At 48.9% G+C, this 15,926-nt stretch overlaps 1 pseudogene; it reads right to left on the reverse strand.

Annotated features, from left to right (window-relative positions):
- Positions 1-6,595: 6,595 nt before the first annotated feature.
- Positions 6,596-6,744, reverse strand: LOC144793545 (5.8S ribosomal RNA; annotated as a pseudogene).
- Positions 6,745-15,926: the final 9,182 nt, after the last annotated feature.

A 15,926-nucleotide genomic window follows, 5' to 3' on the forward strand; every position in this document is an offset into this window, starting at 1 on the left:
TTTTTTTGCCGCAGTCTTACTCCTGGATCCTCTAGGAGACATACCTGTAAAATTGGAGGAGTTGTGTGGTCGGTTTGTGAGCTAGAGATTAGGGGGGTGGCCCAGCCCAGCCCTAATCGGCCTCTAAACGGCCTCAAGCGGCCCGCTCTTTGCCCGGTCTTCGCCCCGGGCTGCGACCCGCGCGCGGTGCGCCTTGTAGGACCTGTTTAAATGCAAATTAGGATGGTGGAGGCGGGCACTGGGAGGGGGCGCGGCTCACGCGGGAAGAGGACCCAGCTGGTGATGGTGAATGCTGGTCCTCGCAGTCCCGGGGCCACGCCTCTCACCTCCTCTGCGGCCACGCAGTTGGTCTTCTCCTCAGCGGCTGCAACACGGGCAAAACAGGTCAGCAGGGCTACTCCTGTAGCGGAGAACAGGGTCACAGGACAAAAACGAACCTCTTGGCGAGCGGCACCCGCGTAGCGGGGGCCGCAAGAGGTGATATAGGGCAGAGTCAGCTGGAGGCGGGCACTGGGAGGGGGCGCGGCTCACGCGGGAAGAGGACCCAGCTGGTGATGGTGAATGCTGGTCCTCGCAGTCCCGGGGCCGCGTCTCTCACCTCCTCTGCGGCCACGCAGTTGGTCTTCTCCTCAGCGGCTGCAACACGGGCAAAACAGGTCAGCAGGGCTACTCCTGTAGCGGAGAACAGGGTCACAGGACAAAAACGAACCTCTTGGCGAGCGGCTCCCGCGTAGCGGGGGCCGCGAGAGGTAATATAGGGCAGAGTCAGCTGGAGGCGGGCACTGGGAGGGGGCGCGGCTCACGCGGGAAGATGACCCAGCTGGTGATGGTGAATGCTGGTCCTCGCAGTCCCGGGGCCGTGCCTCTCACCTCCTCTGCGGCCACGCAGTTGGTCTTCTCCTCAGCGGCTGCAGCACGGGCAAAACAGGTCAGCAGGGCTACTCCTGTAGCGGAGAACAGGGTCACAGGACAAAAACGAACCTCTTGGCGAGCGGCCCCCGCATAGCGGGGGCCGCGAGAGGTAATATAGGGCAGAGTCAGCTGGAGGCGGGCACTGGGAGGGGGCGCGGCTCATGCGGGAAGAGGACCCAGCTGGTGATGGTGAATGCTGGTCCTCGCAGTCCCGGGGCCATGCCTCTCACCTCCTCTGCGGCCACGCAGTTGGTCTTCTCCTCAGCGGCTGCAACACGGGCAAAACAGGTCAGCAGGGCTACTCCTGTAGCGGAGAACAGGGTCACAGGACAAAAACGAACCTCTTGGCGAGCGGCTCCCGCATAGCGGGGGCCGCGAGAGGTAATATAGGGCAGAGTCAGCTGGAGGCGGGCACTGGGAGGGGGCGCGGCTCACGCGGGAAGAGGACCCAGCTGGTGATGGTGAATGCTGGTCCTCGCAGTCCCGGGGCCGCGCCTCTCACCTCCTCTGCGGCCACGCAGTTGGTCTTCTCCTCAGCGGCTGCAACACGGGCAAAACAGGTCAGCAGGGCTACTCCTGTAGCGGAGAACAGGGTCACAGGACAAAAACGAACCTCTTGGCGAGCGGCACTCAAGTTTTAGAAACAGTAAAATCTGGTAAAGCACCGGGACCGGACAAAATCCCCGGTGACCTCCTAAAACATGACTTGACCATTTGGGCTCCTTATATAAATTCATTTTGTAATGCTATAGCAAACTTTGACCCGTTACCAAGTACATGGAGGGGGACAGAGATCTTCATAGTTTTTAAAAAGGGGAACAGACTGGATCAGGCGAACTATCGCCCAATCAGTCTGATAGACATTCCACAGAAAGTATTTGCCAGGCACATACTGTCTCGCTTGCTATCCTGGATTGAACAGGTTGATCTGCTAACAAAATTCCAAGCAGGGTTTAGAAAGAAGATTAGTACCATCCACCATGTTTTTAGATTTTTATGCCTTTGTTGGAAATACATAACGATAAGGCAAGGTACTTTATACGTGGCATTTGTGGACTTAAGAGCTGCATTCGACTTGGTTCCCAGGACTAGCCTTTGGGGCCATTTGAAGAATCTAGGGATACCAATCGAACTGCCAGTGCAGATAATTAGATTGCATGAAGGTAACTATGCAAAAGTGAGATGGGGGCCGAGGGGAGAACTTACAAGAGAAACACCTGTAAAGGTGTTTTTTTTTCAGTGTTTATATGTTTACACCGGTGATGGCTATTTTCCTTTCAGTGGGGTTTTATCAGTTATTATAGGTTTAAACCTAAAACCAGATAGCCTACTTATGTGTAACATTTTGAGTGACACTTTATTGCTGCGGGCCGTACACTTTTAAATGTCCTTGACTACATCCAACAATTGTTCAAAAATACCCCATAACCACCTCTACCTTCATGTTCAATTATGCTTCAAGGCTGCTCTCAGTGTGAGTAACTCCATGTCCTCCTTTCCAAGCTCTGAATAATCAGGTTCTCAAAAACTTATTCTATCTAAATTAATTTTGTCAAATCATTTCCTTTTTTCTTCTCTCACTCTCCATATTAATCATTCAGGGCAATCCTCAGGGGTGTAGCTCTCAGTTGTGCAGCATGTGTATTCTCTGACTAGATCTCCAAGTTTAGGAATCCAGACAGGCCTTGCTGGGATGGTCAGTTTCTCTTCAGTGGTTGTTGACTTCAGGAACACGTTACTTTGTTTCGTTCTTATTTCATTTAAGTCCTGTAAAACAGCCAAACGGTCTTTGATATCAACAGGTTTTTGGTCTACCACTGAAGTCTCAATCAATCAATCAATCAATGTACTTATAAAGCACACTATCTACCCGTGAGGGTCTCAAGGCGCTGAGGGAAAAGGTGTGCCGCTACTGGTTGAAGAGCCAGGTCTTGAGGAGTCTTCTGAAGGTGAGTAGGTCTTAGGTCTGCCGTAGGTAGGTAGGGAGGGTGTTCCAGGTCTTGGCCATGAGGAAGGAGAAGGATCTGCCACTGAAGGTAGTTCGTTGGATGTGGGGAACCGCAACGAGGGAGAGGCTGGCGGAGCGGAGCTGGCGGGTGGGGGAGTAGAGGCTGAGTCGGCCGTTGAAGTAGGCTGGTCCGTGTTATGGAGGGCTTTGTGTGCGTGGGTGAATAGCTTGAAGGTGATCTTCTTTTCGATGGGGAGCGAGTGTAGGTCTCTCTGGTGAGGCGAGATGTGGCTGTGGTGAGGGACGTTGAGGATCAGTCGGGCAGAGGCGTTTTGCATACGTTGCAGTCATTGGTGCTTGGCCGGGATGCCTGCGTAGAGTGCGTTGCCGTAGTCCAGTCTGCTGCTGACGAGGGCCTGGGTCACCTTTCTTCTTGTTTCGGTGGGGATCCACTTGTAGATCCTGCGAAGCATGCGGAGGGTGTTGTAGCAGGAGGAGGAAATGGCGTTGACCTGCTTCGACATGGAGAGGGAGGAGTCGAGGAGGAATCCCAGGTTGCGTGCGTGGTCGGTGGGTGTCGGTGCTGTTTCCAGCGTGGACGGCCACGAGGAGTTGTCCCAGGCTGCCGGGGTGGTTCCGAGGATGAGGACCTCCGTCTTGTCCAAGTTCAGCTTCAGTCGGCTGTTCCTCATCCATTCGGCAATGGCCTTCATTCCCTCGTGGAGGTTGGTTTTGGCGGTGTGCGGGTATTTGGTGAGGGAGATAATCAGCTGGGTGTTGTCAGCATAGGAGATGATGTTGAGGTCATGCTGGCGGGCGGCGTGTGCGAGGGGGGCCATGTGGATGTTGAACAGCATCGCGCTAAGGGATGATCCCTGGGGTACGCCGCAGATGATGTCAGTGGCTTCGGAGCGGAAGGGGGGAAGGCGGACACTCTGGGTTCTGCCGGAGAGGAAGGATGTGGTCCAGTCCAGGGCCTTCTCTTGGATTCCGGCATCTTGGAGGCGTGTCTTTAGTGTGTGGTGCAGACCGTGTCCAAGGAGGCTGACAGGTCTAGGAGGATTAGGGCTGATGTTTTCCCGTTGTCAAGTTGGATCCTGGTGTTGTCTGTGGCGGCGAGGAGGGCTGTCTCGGTGCTGTGGTTTCTTCAGAATGTGGACTGGGATGGGTCTAGGATGTTGCTGTCCTCAAGGTGGCGGGTCAGTTGCGTGTTGACGACTTTCTCGATGACCTTCGCCGGGAACGGGAGCGGGGAGATGGGCCGGAAGTTTTTGAGGTCCTTGGGGTCCGCCTTGGGTTTCTTGAGAAGGGCGTTGATCTTGACATGCTTCCAGCTTTCCGGGAATGTGGCTGTCTCAAGGGAGATGTTGATTACTTTCTGTAGTTGGGGTGTGATGGCTGTGTCTGCTTTGTTGAATATGTGGTGTGGGCAAGGGTCTGACGGTGAACCTGAGTGGATGGAGTTCATGATCTTGCGTGTTTCGTCACCGTTGACGTTGGTCCAGGAGGTCAGGCAGTTGGTGCAGGTGCAGTTCGTGGGGGGTGGAGTCTGGCGTTGTCGGGGCGGTCGATTTGTTGAAGCTGTTGTGGATGTCAGTGATCTTGCGATTGAAGAAGGTGGCCAGCGAGTTGCACAGTTCTTGTGAGGGTGGGATGTCGTTGGTGTTGGCGCTGGGGTTCGAGAGTTCCTTCACGATGCTGAAGAGTTCTTTGCTGTCATGAGCCTTGTTGTCCAGGCAGGTTTTGAAAGACGCTCTCTTGGCTGATCTGATGAGGTGGTGATGTGTGCGCGTGGCGTCCTTGTGGGCTGCGTGGCTGTCTGACAATCGAGATCCGATATTAACATTCTGGTCCCAAAAAGGACTTCATATGGAGTGATATCCCCTAGAGAACTTCTTGGCAGATTGTTAAGACTACGTTGAACACTTATTAGATGTTTTACCCACCCGTCACCTGAGCCTAATACCCTAGCTGTTTTAGATTGCTTTTAATGTCCCGTTTTTTTCTCTCCAGTACCGAATTTCGCTCAGGATGGAATGGACTAGAGTACAGCAATGCAACGCCCAATTTGGCCATGGCCTCCTTGTAAGCTCGAGAGCTAAACGCAGGACCCTGGTCAGAATGTAGCGTGCCGACTGTGTATGTGTCGATAAAGACTCGCAAATCTTTTATAACAGTTTGAGCATCAGCCGAGCGCTGAGGCCACATCCAAATGAACCTTGTCTTAATATCTGTGGGACCGCATTTGTTCATAGGGACGTCTGCGTGTAGAAAGTCTAATGCTGTCTAACAATGGTGTTTGTACTGGGCTGGCTATGCTATAGTCAGGAATGTGATGGCGTTCTGTGCTGCGATTTCTATTGCAGTCATTGCAGTTAAGTACGAATGTGTGAATGTGTGCATTCATTCCTGGCCACCAGTACATCTCTTTCAATTCTATTATAGTCTTAGAGATCCCCTGATGTAAAACCCAATTGGATAAAGGAGGCAATGCGGTACTGGTGTTGTTGGACCTCTCTGCTGACTTCCACAGCGTACCCCATAACAGACTGCTGAGCAGACTAGAGGAGTGCGGTGTCGGAGGCACTGTATTGAGCTGGCTCACCTTCTTTCTTAAAATTCGTAAACAAACGATTTGGTCCCCTCCTTTCTCCGCCGATATATTGCCTATGAAAGTCGGAGTTCCCCAGGGCTCAATCTTGAGCCCTACACTGTTTAATTTGTACATGGCCCCTCTCTCACTCATAGCCGAGAAGCATAGTGCGAAAATAATTTCATATGCGGACGATACCCAACTGTTGTTCACATGTGAGAAGGGGGCCGAGTTCAATGGCAATGCTATTAAAAGCTGCTTATCCGAGGTTTTTTCCTGGCTCAGAATTAACCAACTGAAATGTAACTCAGGCAAATCTAAGATTATTTTCTTTGGCTCCGGCCCCTGCGATGCTTGACTTAATTGGTGGCCGCAAGATATGTCCCCCCTCTTCAGCACCAGTGACCACGGCAAAAAATGTAGGGGTTAAACTGGATTCTACCCTCTCAATGAAGGCCCAGATACAATCAGTGGCCGGAACCTGCTTTGGGTTGTTGAGAATGCTGCAAAACTTTCTCCCCCTACTTCCTGTCCCGCATAGAAAGACGGTCGTACAGGCCTTGGTGATCTCTAGGCTGGATTATGTCAACTCCCTCTAACCAGGCCTTCCTGCATATCTGGTCGGCCGTCTTCAAGTGATCCAAAACGCTGCGGCCAGAGCCATTTTTCTGGCAGGTCCCAGGACACACATGACCCCTTTGCTGCTCTCCCTGCATTGGCACCCAGTTCAGAAATGGATCCATTTCAAATCATTGGTGCTGGTCTTTAAAGCCTTCCATAAGATTGGGGCTCCTTACCTCAATGAAAGATTTCAACATTACATTCCCCAGCGCACTCTGAGGTCTTCCGCTCAGCTTCTGACCTTCACTCCTAAGGTCAGGCTGTCGAGGATTGGGGGCAGATCCTTTCAAGTGGCAGCTTCTCGTTAATGGAACTCTCTGCCACTTGGTCTCAGACAGACGCAAGGCCTCCTCACGTTTAGGTGGAACTTAAAGACCTGGCTGTTTCAGCTGTAAATCTTTCGGATTACTTGTCGCAAGCAGAGATTCTTTTTCTGTTAGTTGTTGCATGGTCTTTGTTTCAGCGCCGGACACTCCTGGGATTAGCCGCGCTTTATAAGTGCCATATAACATATCATAACATAACAGAGAGGCATAGCCCCAGGAGGAACCGGGGCTGCAACGTGTGTACGAAGTGTCGATGATCAATGTGTCCTTCAATTCGCACTAATTCTCGCAGCTTGGTACGCTCTTCATCGACGCGCAAGCCAAGTGATCCACTGTCAAGAGTCACATGCAACTTTTTGAAAAAATTCGCCCACCTGCAGGTTTCATGGGAGAGGCGGGAGGAAGGCAACACCGTTTGTCTGATGCCCGCGCGTCGAGACGGACTGGCGTCCCCTTCAAGACTTCCCCTCTGGAAGTCGGTCTGCACCGTTGGGAGAAAAAAAGTGTTATTAGACTCTCAGCCCAGTAAGTTCCCCCACCCCAACCACGGGCAAGGGGTGCTCCTGGAGTGATGGGAGCAAGCAGCCCCATTGCCACCGGTCCCGCCCAGAGTTACCGGGAGGGACCGCGTGAGTCTTCAAACCCTCGGCCCTGCTGCACTGGGGGACCAGTACGAACAGGCTACCTGGCAACAAGGGAGGGTTGCCCCACCTGCACGTCAGCCATCCGCCGTCGGGCGGCCCGAGCCATGCCGGCGGGCTGGTGTGTAGCCCACCCTTCCCCTGCCCAGGTCAGAGGCGCCAGAAGGGAAGAGTCAGGTAGCTCCCCATCCCGCACCCCTCCCACCAAGAGGAGCCGGGGTCCCCTAGCAGGCCCCAGCTCCTTCTCTTACAGGCCACCCTGCCATGTGAAAAGGGCCACTCCTCGGTCGTTCGAAGCCCGGTTCGTGCCTAGACTCGGGCGTGGAAGGGCCCTTTGGCGGCAGGGCCATGTAGGCACTGGCGGGCCCAGCTCCATCTCCCCTGGAAGGGAGAGACGGGCCAAGGCGCAGCCTGAGCAAGATGCAGGGTTGCCGAAGCCTGGCAGCGGTGGCACCCCTCAGAACAGTCATTTAGAGCTGCTGCGGAAATGGGCTGGGCTGGGCGGAGAGGGGTGACAGTGTGGTGTGTGGGGCCTGCGGACCTGCCGGGGTTGCAGCGTTCGAGGACCTGGCACCACCCGACTCCTTTTGCTTGGGTCGCACCACTTGGAGTGCGAGCTGCCGGGGCTGCTCGGCCTTCACTCTGTGGGTAGGGTGAAGGGCCTCCCGCCAGGCGGCAGGCCCTTGAGTCAGATGGTCAATGCAGGGTGGAAGCGCTTTGCTTGAAACAACAGCCGAGGCTGGCCAAGCCGGCCATACCTAAACGGACTGAGAGTGCCCAATCGTTTTGAGTACGGCTGGGGCCTCCCCTGGCAGGTGGCACAGTGGGGGGGGGATGTCGGCTGCGCGTCCCTGACCACTGCTGGGCCAAGCAGGGTAGGAAGAAAGGCCCGTAGCGAAGGGGTTGAGAGGCAGGCCCCTGGTGTCCCCGGCGGGCGGGCCTGGGTCTTGCCTTCCCCTGTCTCGGAATCGCCATACCTCACAGAGGTCTGATTTACCCTCTCCCTAGTAATCCGGAGGAAAAATACCCCCCTTTCTTGTAATGCCTGCTCACCGGTTGACAGAGGGGACCCAAAGCGAGAATGTGCCTGACCTCTTGGAGCCCTCGCTAGGATCAGGGTGGAAAATGAGACCTTATCGGGACTTCCAAGGAAGCCCGGCCATCTGGTCACCCCATTGGGAAGCATTATGTGCGACCAGATGGCCAAGGGGATAGGTGCGACCAGATGGCCATGGGAAAAGGCACGACCAGATGGCCGGGCTCGAAGGGCGGCCATCTGGTCACTCTGTGCCCTAACGAAAGGGTGAGCGGGCATAGGGGCATGGGTGGGCCGGAGGCCCGTGGCCCTAGCTGGGCCTCAGCTATGAGGCTGCGAGCGGGAACTGACAGGCCCTCTGACCCGGGGCTCGTGGACACCTTGACAAGCAGGCAAACCGGGGGAGGCCTGCACGGGAACAAAGGAGCCCAGTGTGGGAGCGCCGAACCCGCGGGGCCCCCATACCCCAATAGGGGCTCTCAGGCCCAGAGGCGCAGGGGAAACCTCCCCTGGACTGCGGGACCTCGTCCCGGGCACACTGCCACGTGGCAGGCCCAAGGTCAGAGCCTGGGGTGGGGAGGCTGCCCTCCACAGGGCCCTCAGGGGCCCCAGCTGGAGGTCCTGAACAAAGCCAAGCAGGGGGGGCTCCCCGGGCACTAAGGAACCCGTCTTGGGACTTTGGCATAGAGTGGCAGGCCTGGAGATGGGCCCCAGGGCTGGAGCACCAGACCTGAGGCCCCTGGACCCAGCCGGGGCTCCCAGGCTCAGAGGCACACGGGAAGTCTCCCCTGGCCCTCGGGACCCCGTCCCGGGCACCCTGCCACGCTGCAGGCCCGAGGGCGGAGCCTGGGGTGGGGAGGCCACCCTCCCCGCGACCCTCAATTTTGACTGACTGACTGATGGTATTTCTAAAGCGCACTATTGCTGAGGCGTCTTGGCGCTGTGTGTGGTAACTAAGCAAGCGCTAACCGATATTTCATTGGGTAAAAAGCCATGTCTTAATTTCCTTCCTGAATAGCCTCCGGTTGGAGATCTGTCTGAGCTGCAACGGGATGGAGTTCCATAATCTTGATGCCTGATGGGAGAAACCCTTGCCTCCCCGTCATTGTCTTTTGATCTTAGAGACAGTGACCAAACCCTGCGTAGTAGACCTCAGAGACCGAGTTGGCAGATAACGCGTGAATAGATGTTGGAGGTCGGAGGCACCATCTCCAGATAGTGCCTTATGGACCAAGCATAATGCTTTAAAGTCCACCCGTCGTTTTACTGGGAGCCAGTGTAACTGCCTGATGGAACAAGATTTAGGCTGATGCTAGGGCAGATTAAGAAGTAGTCTCGCCGCTGCATTTTGAACTGATTGCAGCTTCACCATTTGTGCAATGCCAGCTCCTAAATAGAGGGCATTGCCATAGTCAATTCTGGAGAAGATGGTAGCACTTACAACTGTTTTCCTGAGGCAGAAAGGGATAAACAGCAGTATCTTTCTCAGCCCTTTGAGCGTGTAAAAGCATGCTGAGACCACTTGATTAATCTGTGGCCTCCAGGACATGTCTTTATCGAACACTAAGCCTAGATTCCTGGCTTTGGCCACTGGATTCGGACAGGCCCCTGCTGAGGTGGGCCACCGGAGCTGATTCCATATGGAGGCTCTCTGGCTGAACACAAGAACTTCAGTTTTTCCCGTATTCAGCTTTAAGAAGTTCTGGTTCATCCACAGCATAACCTCAGACATACATTGGGAGAAGTCGGCTGCCTTGGATTCTACCGAATGGGAGACTGACACGATCAGCTGGAGACCTGGAGGAACGCTGGGTGATCGGAAATTTGTGTCAGCCCGGTGATTCTACAACTTTCCCGCAAAGACATTTGAGAAAAATAAGATTTTTTTCATCAAAATTTTAGGTTTGCTGGAGATTCTGGGTAGGAAAATGTTGGAGGGTCCATGCAAGCCATACCTCGCTGAACTCCCCCGGGTATCTAGTTTTCAGAAATGTGTTGGTTTGGTAGGTTTCCCAAGATGGCTGCCGAACCTGGGGCCAAAAACCCAGATGACCCCCCTTGCAAAACCAGGTTGTTTTGAGTTAGGTAATTTGGATGTCTCCTCAATACGTTTTGTGTCCTTGCCTGTCGCGGGTACTTCACCAATGCTGGGTATTAGAACCTGGTGAGAGCCATACAAGTCACCCCATCCTGGATTTCCCTGGGTGTCTAGTTTTCAAAAAATTTATCGATATGCTAGGTTTCCCTAGGTGCCGGGAGAGATAGGGTTCAAAATCTACAGCTAGGCACTTTGCAAAAAAAGGGTCAGTTTTCACTGTGAAACTGTGGTCGTCCATGTTGCTTTAGGGAGCGGCTTGGGAGCGGATTCCCTTGAAGTCTGATGCAGAGGCTCAGAAAAATGGTTGTGTGCAAGCGGCTTCCATTGAAGTCTGATGCCGAGGCATGGTGTGGGGTGTGGCTGGCGATGATGCTTACTATAATCTCGCCTATTCAATCCCTACGTGATAGAATAGGCGACACCTAAAAATGGTTAATGAGGTATATGTAGGGTCACGGGAAGGCAAGCAGGTAGAGAATAGGTAATCTTTGATCAAAGTGAGTGAAGGAACTCATCATTTTGATACAAAATGTTGAGCATTCGAATTGCATCTATAAATGTGTGTGGCCTGAATGACTCAAATCAAAGGCAAAGAATCGCAATTGAACTGAAAAGGTTTCAAGCAGATATTTTGTGCTTGCAGGAGACACACATTGAGGGCACAAGGGGCAAATTAATGGAATAACTAGGATATACACTGGTTGTTAATGCAACACAGGGTGCCAGAGTGAGAGGTGTTACTATCCTTTCGCGTAAGAAATATATTACCTATTGACTTTTGATGCATTTCTGCCTTCCAAATGAAAAACAATGTGTAAAAAGGAAGTCACTTTGAAAAATGTCCTATAATTCTCATGCTAGTATGGGTACTCACAATTTACGAAATGGCTAATGTTTCTGAACTCTATATTTTGTTCCAATTTCAGAAATACATAGGTGTCTTTCATCCCGATTTTCACTATATTTATTTTCCCAAATTAATTGCTATATACCCAGTACAAAATAAAAAACCATTGCAAGGCGCTGCTCAGTTATTGGCTCTGGGTTTGTCTGGTTCTTGGTGAACCTACAAGTCCTATATATCCCCACAAACAGAAAGGTCCAGTAGATGTAACGGTATATTGCTTTCAAACATGTCATAATTAGAAGAAGTTACAGGTGAAAACGTTGGCACAAATGGCTGTCTTTTTCAACTCATTTTCAATTTGTTCTATTTTCAACTGTTAATTTCCATAAAGAAACCTTGAAGGATCGACACAAATGACCCCTTGCTGAATTCAGAAGTTTATCTACTTTTGTAAAATATATAGTTTTCAGGATCCATTATTACTGTCATACCCATTTCTGCCATTAACTAGAAGAAGGTTGAAAGCACAAAAATAGCAAAAATAGGTTATGTCCCAGTAAACTGAGTACAAAATGTTGGTTTTCTGACAAAAGTCTGACGGTCCCTGAAAGCTGGGAAAATTGTGATTTCAGCCCCACAAACCCTTTGTTGATACCATTTGAGGGGAAAAACACAGATGCTTTAATTTGCAGCACTTTTTTCCCATAAAAAAAAAAAGAATGTAGCTGTATTTTGGATAATTCCTTGGTCTTCTCCAGGGGAATCCACATACCCTGGGTACCTTTAGAATCCCCATGATGTTAGAAGAAAAGGACCCAATCTCGATGTGGTAAGGTATTAATGTAGTTAAAAAGTTACAGGGGCCTGAGTGCGAACTACCCCAAATAGCCAAAAAAAGGCTTAGCACAGGGGGGAAATGGCCTAGCAACGAAAGGGCTAAATAAATATGAACAGGAATAGGAACAGTAAATTAACCCAGTCCTAAACTCTGTTGCAATTGAGGTTGGCTTTATTTAGGGGTTGAATAAAGATGAACATGTTTCTATGGAGATATTTATTACGGTCAAGATTTTGGTATTCTGTATTTTTGAATCTATGTCTTTGCAAAATATTTGTTTTCAGTCTTTATTTACTAATAGAAACTATTTTCAGTATATCCATTTACTAATAGAAACTATTTTCAGTATATCCATATATATTATTTACGAAGTATGATCAATAGCACTTTCACTCGTAATGAAGCCTGTAGTGTTCATCCTGCAAATCGAATGTGTGCATCAACAGTGCCCACAACAGATATCTCCTTGAAACGGTTTGTCCAATTCTGATATATTCAATACTTCACCAATGAGTAAATGAAAAACAAAATGACCATTTTAGAATTGGAATTGAACAAAAACATACTTATGTGACACTCAAACAGAGAACAAAGAAAAAATGACATGTAATCATTCTCAACTAAAGTATTCAGTGTGGGAAGTGATTACATGGTGCCAATAAAGGTAAAAAAAAAAAAGAAGCCGAATATGTGATCAAAAAAGGAGAATAGAGTTACAGACATGGCAAAAAGAATATCATACACTGTTCAATTGTTAATATCCATACAGTCCTTCATTTTCACTATTCATTTATCTATATTCAATGTGGCTATGTTGCGTTCAATAGCGTTGCAGCCCTGATGCAAGTTATAGTGTAATTTTCAGGATACCGGAGAACATTTGCTGAGCACTGGAGGTGTCTATGAAACCGGAAAATACCAGGAGAATATTTGTTAGGTCAGTGTAAAAGGAATGGACATGCTCAAGGAGAAGTGGTTAAAGGAGAGATACTTTTAACTCCATTCAGGAAAATCATTTAAGTGAAAAGGGATCAATTTGATAAAAGGTTCCCCTCTTCTGGTTAAGTATTTCCCTGAAAGGAGTTTAAGGTATCTCTCCAGTACATTTCCCCTCCTCCTGATGATGACCCTTTAACTTCCATGTAGGCTGAAACCCTGTTGATGTATATGAATGCAAGTACATGATTTTATGTGTGGAATTCAGATTTTATAAATAAATTGTATTTCATCCTTTTTTTTCAGGCTTTGTCCCAAGCTTCGAATGGCACGTTTTATGTACATAATTATATATGACCAAGAGACAACTGAAAACAAACTTATTTCCTCTTTCTCATTGTGTTGCTCTCTGTCCTTTGTTGCCACAGATTGACAAAATTAGGTTTTCCCTTTCAAAGTGCTTCTATGTATCTGGGCAGGTTTAGGAGCATTTGAACCAATATGAAGTGTGACAGTACTTGCAAATTTCTTTAACTCATGTCATTGATCCTGCATGGTGGCTGAGAGTAGAGATGCATATTGGATCCACCTTTCAAGATATAAGCAGAAGAATGACATTGAAGTGTCTCTTTGCTTCATGGTGCATAGCCGACGTCCTGCCCGTCATGGTACACAAGCATTTATCAGCGACGTGTGATATCCTCAGTTATGAGATATAGCCCCTAAAGTGATGGAGTCTTCATAGAGAGTGGTGTGGTAGGTAAGTGATGGGGTGTTAAGATAAACTTTGTATTCTTTGAGAAGTTAGTGTTTTTTTACACTAAGAACCTTAAAATACATCATGTTGGATTTTCACATAAAAGCAAACACCTGACCACATTGGATGTCACAAGAAAGAGGCATCCTCCCTTATCGAGGAAACAGAGACATTTCACTTGACCTCATGTTGGACACGTTTTCTATTGGTGATAATGATATTCAATTGAGAGAGTGCAAGCGGAGGTAGCCCAATTATGTCTCTCATTCCCCTTGCCCTTCTTAGTGTAAGGGGTGGTTGCACATTAAGATAAAGATGCACAATGGCTATATTGTTATTTTCTCTTTATATGCACAACCCTACCCCTACATTGAATGAAATAAAATACTATAAACAGAGTCTTGAAATCACCCATTAAAAGCCTTCGAAGCTATTTTTATATTACTCGACAGGAACCTTTATTGTACTCGATAGGCTTCTAAATGCACTTTAAGAATAAAAAGTGACAATAAACTAAAATTGATTTAAACAAAACAGAAATTGCAGTATTTTGTAGCCCTAGTACAACTGTAAATCCGGCACTCGATAACCTTCCTGTGTGGCAGGTGACCAAATGTTGTTATTAAGGAGTAGTGATGGACTAGAGTTTAATTTGGAAAGGACATTTTAAGGAAGTAATCCCAGGAGCAGTGGCAACAGTTCAAGCACTTAGACGCTCACGAAGAGCTATGCTTGTGGACAGTGGGGGAACTTTTCCAGCTTGGAAGGCCAAAGTGATCATTTACTATCTTATGGGTCTCCGACTTTCTTGAAAGACTAAACACTCAGATAAATGTAGTCACAACAAAAGCTGTTAGAAAGTTGTTGAAACTGTGTGATTAGACTCCACACGCTCAAATTGAACTAGAACTTGAGTGGATTGGCCAAGTGACCACAGCCGGTCTTCTCTGCGTTGTTTACATGAAGCCCTGTGCCATGGTGAATAAAAAGCATTCAAAGTATCACCTGGCTAGTGTTACATAAAAGCTCAGCTTTCACTACTACTAACCACGTAGGTGAATTGTCAAGCAACTCATCCGTCTTTTATGACTGGGAAAGTCTGTTGAAAGCCCACGTTTCTGAATGTATGTATAGAGTAAAGGAAAAAATGAAGCAGAAAACACAATCTATTGCTATATAACGAATATGAAATCAGAACGTAACATACTTAATGGAAATTTACAATGCTAAGTGCTGAGGTTATATGTATTCCACCCTGACGCTTCAAACAAGATCCATTGTTTATGCTTCAGAATGCTGTACATGCTTTACTGCAGTTCAGTGGGGTATGGAAATCTTTTAAGAGATGTCTGCCCCCCTCTGAAAGCCAGAACGTTTGCTGCCCCCTGACCAGTGAAATGCGGACCAGCAGCTTTAAGCATCCACTTCGTCTTAGACTAAGGAGCTGGCCCAGCACAATGATGGGTGTGCACCTGCAGAGGGAACAGTGCATTTACTGTGATAAGGCGCTCTGTCACGCTCTGCTGCCAGCATATGGACCACAGCGTAGAGTCGGAGAGTGCACTCTATCCATAATGCAGCCCAATGGACAGTGCTTAATTTGAGCTGGTGGTTTTCGGTGCTCAGCACCATTCATGAGCACCAGTAAAGGACACATTTATTTATGGTAGCCAAGGGGGGATTTCGATTTGCCCAGAATCACAGGATGTTGAGCCAACGCCGAGACTGGAACCTGGTTCCCTAGCTCTAAAGCCAGCACCTCTGGCCATTATGCCACATCCTTTTCCCACTTTCATGGTTAGTAGTTGGTTCTGTTTTAGGCGGCACTAACAGGAAAATGGGCTGCACTTATTTTTTTACAAACTAACCACTGCCCATAATTCTACCTTGAGGGGATATCAGAAGAATGATAAAATGTATTTTTGTAGCGGAAGAGAAAGGAGACACAATATAAACAGACTGCATTAGTCTTATTTGGTATTCCGCTAGATGTTTTAAGGTCATATAGTTTTGTAAGTATCCTAATTTTAGTTTCCGTATCGATCTGGTAAGCTAATTTATGTTGGTAATTGAAGAAAATTAGATAGCTTCTGAGTTTGACTATACTTAAACGGTATCTTCTTAGATGTTTTATGGGCCTACTGCATAGGGACTAATTAATAGCACCAAGAGCAGCTGGACAAGGAATGAGAGAAGACATTCATCTGAGTCTGTCACTTTATTATAATTAGGGTATCTGGTTTTAGGTTTAAACCTATATTAACTGATAAAACCCCACCAAAAGGAAAATTGCCTTCACCGGTGTGAACATATAAACACTGAAAAAACACGTTTACAACCACATACTAAGTGTCATTCAAAGAAAGGAAAAGA

Source organism: Lissotriton helveticus, chromosome 11, assembly GCF_964261635.1.
Source record: "Lissotriton helveticus chromosome 11, aLisHel1.1, whole genome shotgun sequence".
Taxonomy (NCBI): domain Eukaryota; kingdom Metazoa; phylum Chordata; class Amphibia; order Caudata; family Salamandridae; genus Lissotriton; species Lissotriton helveticus.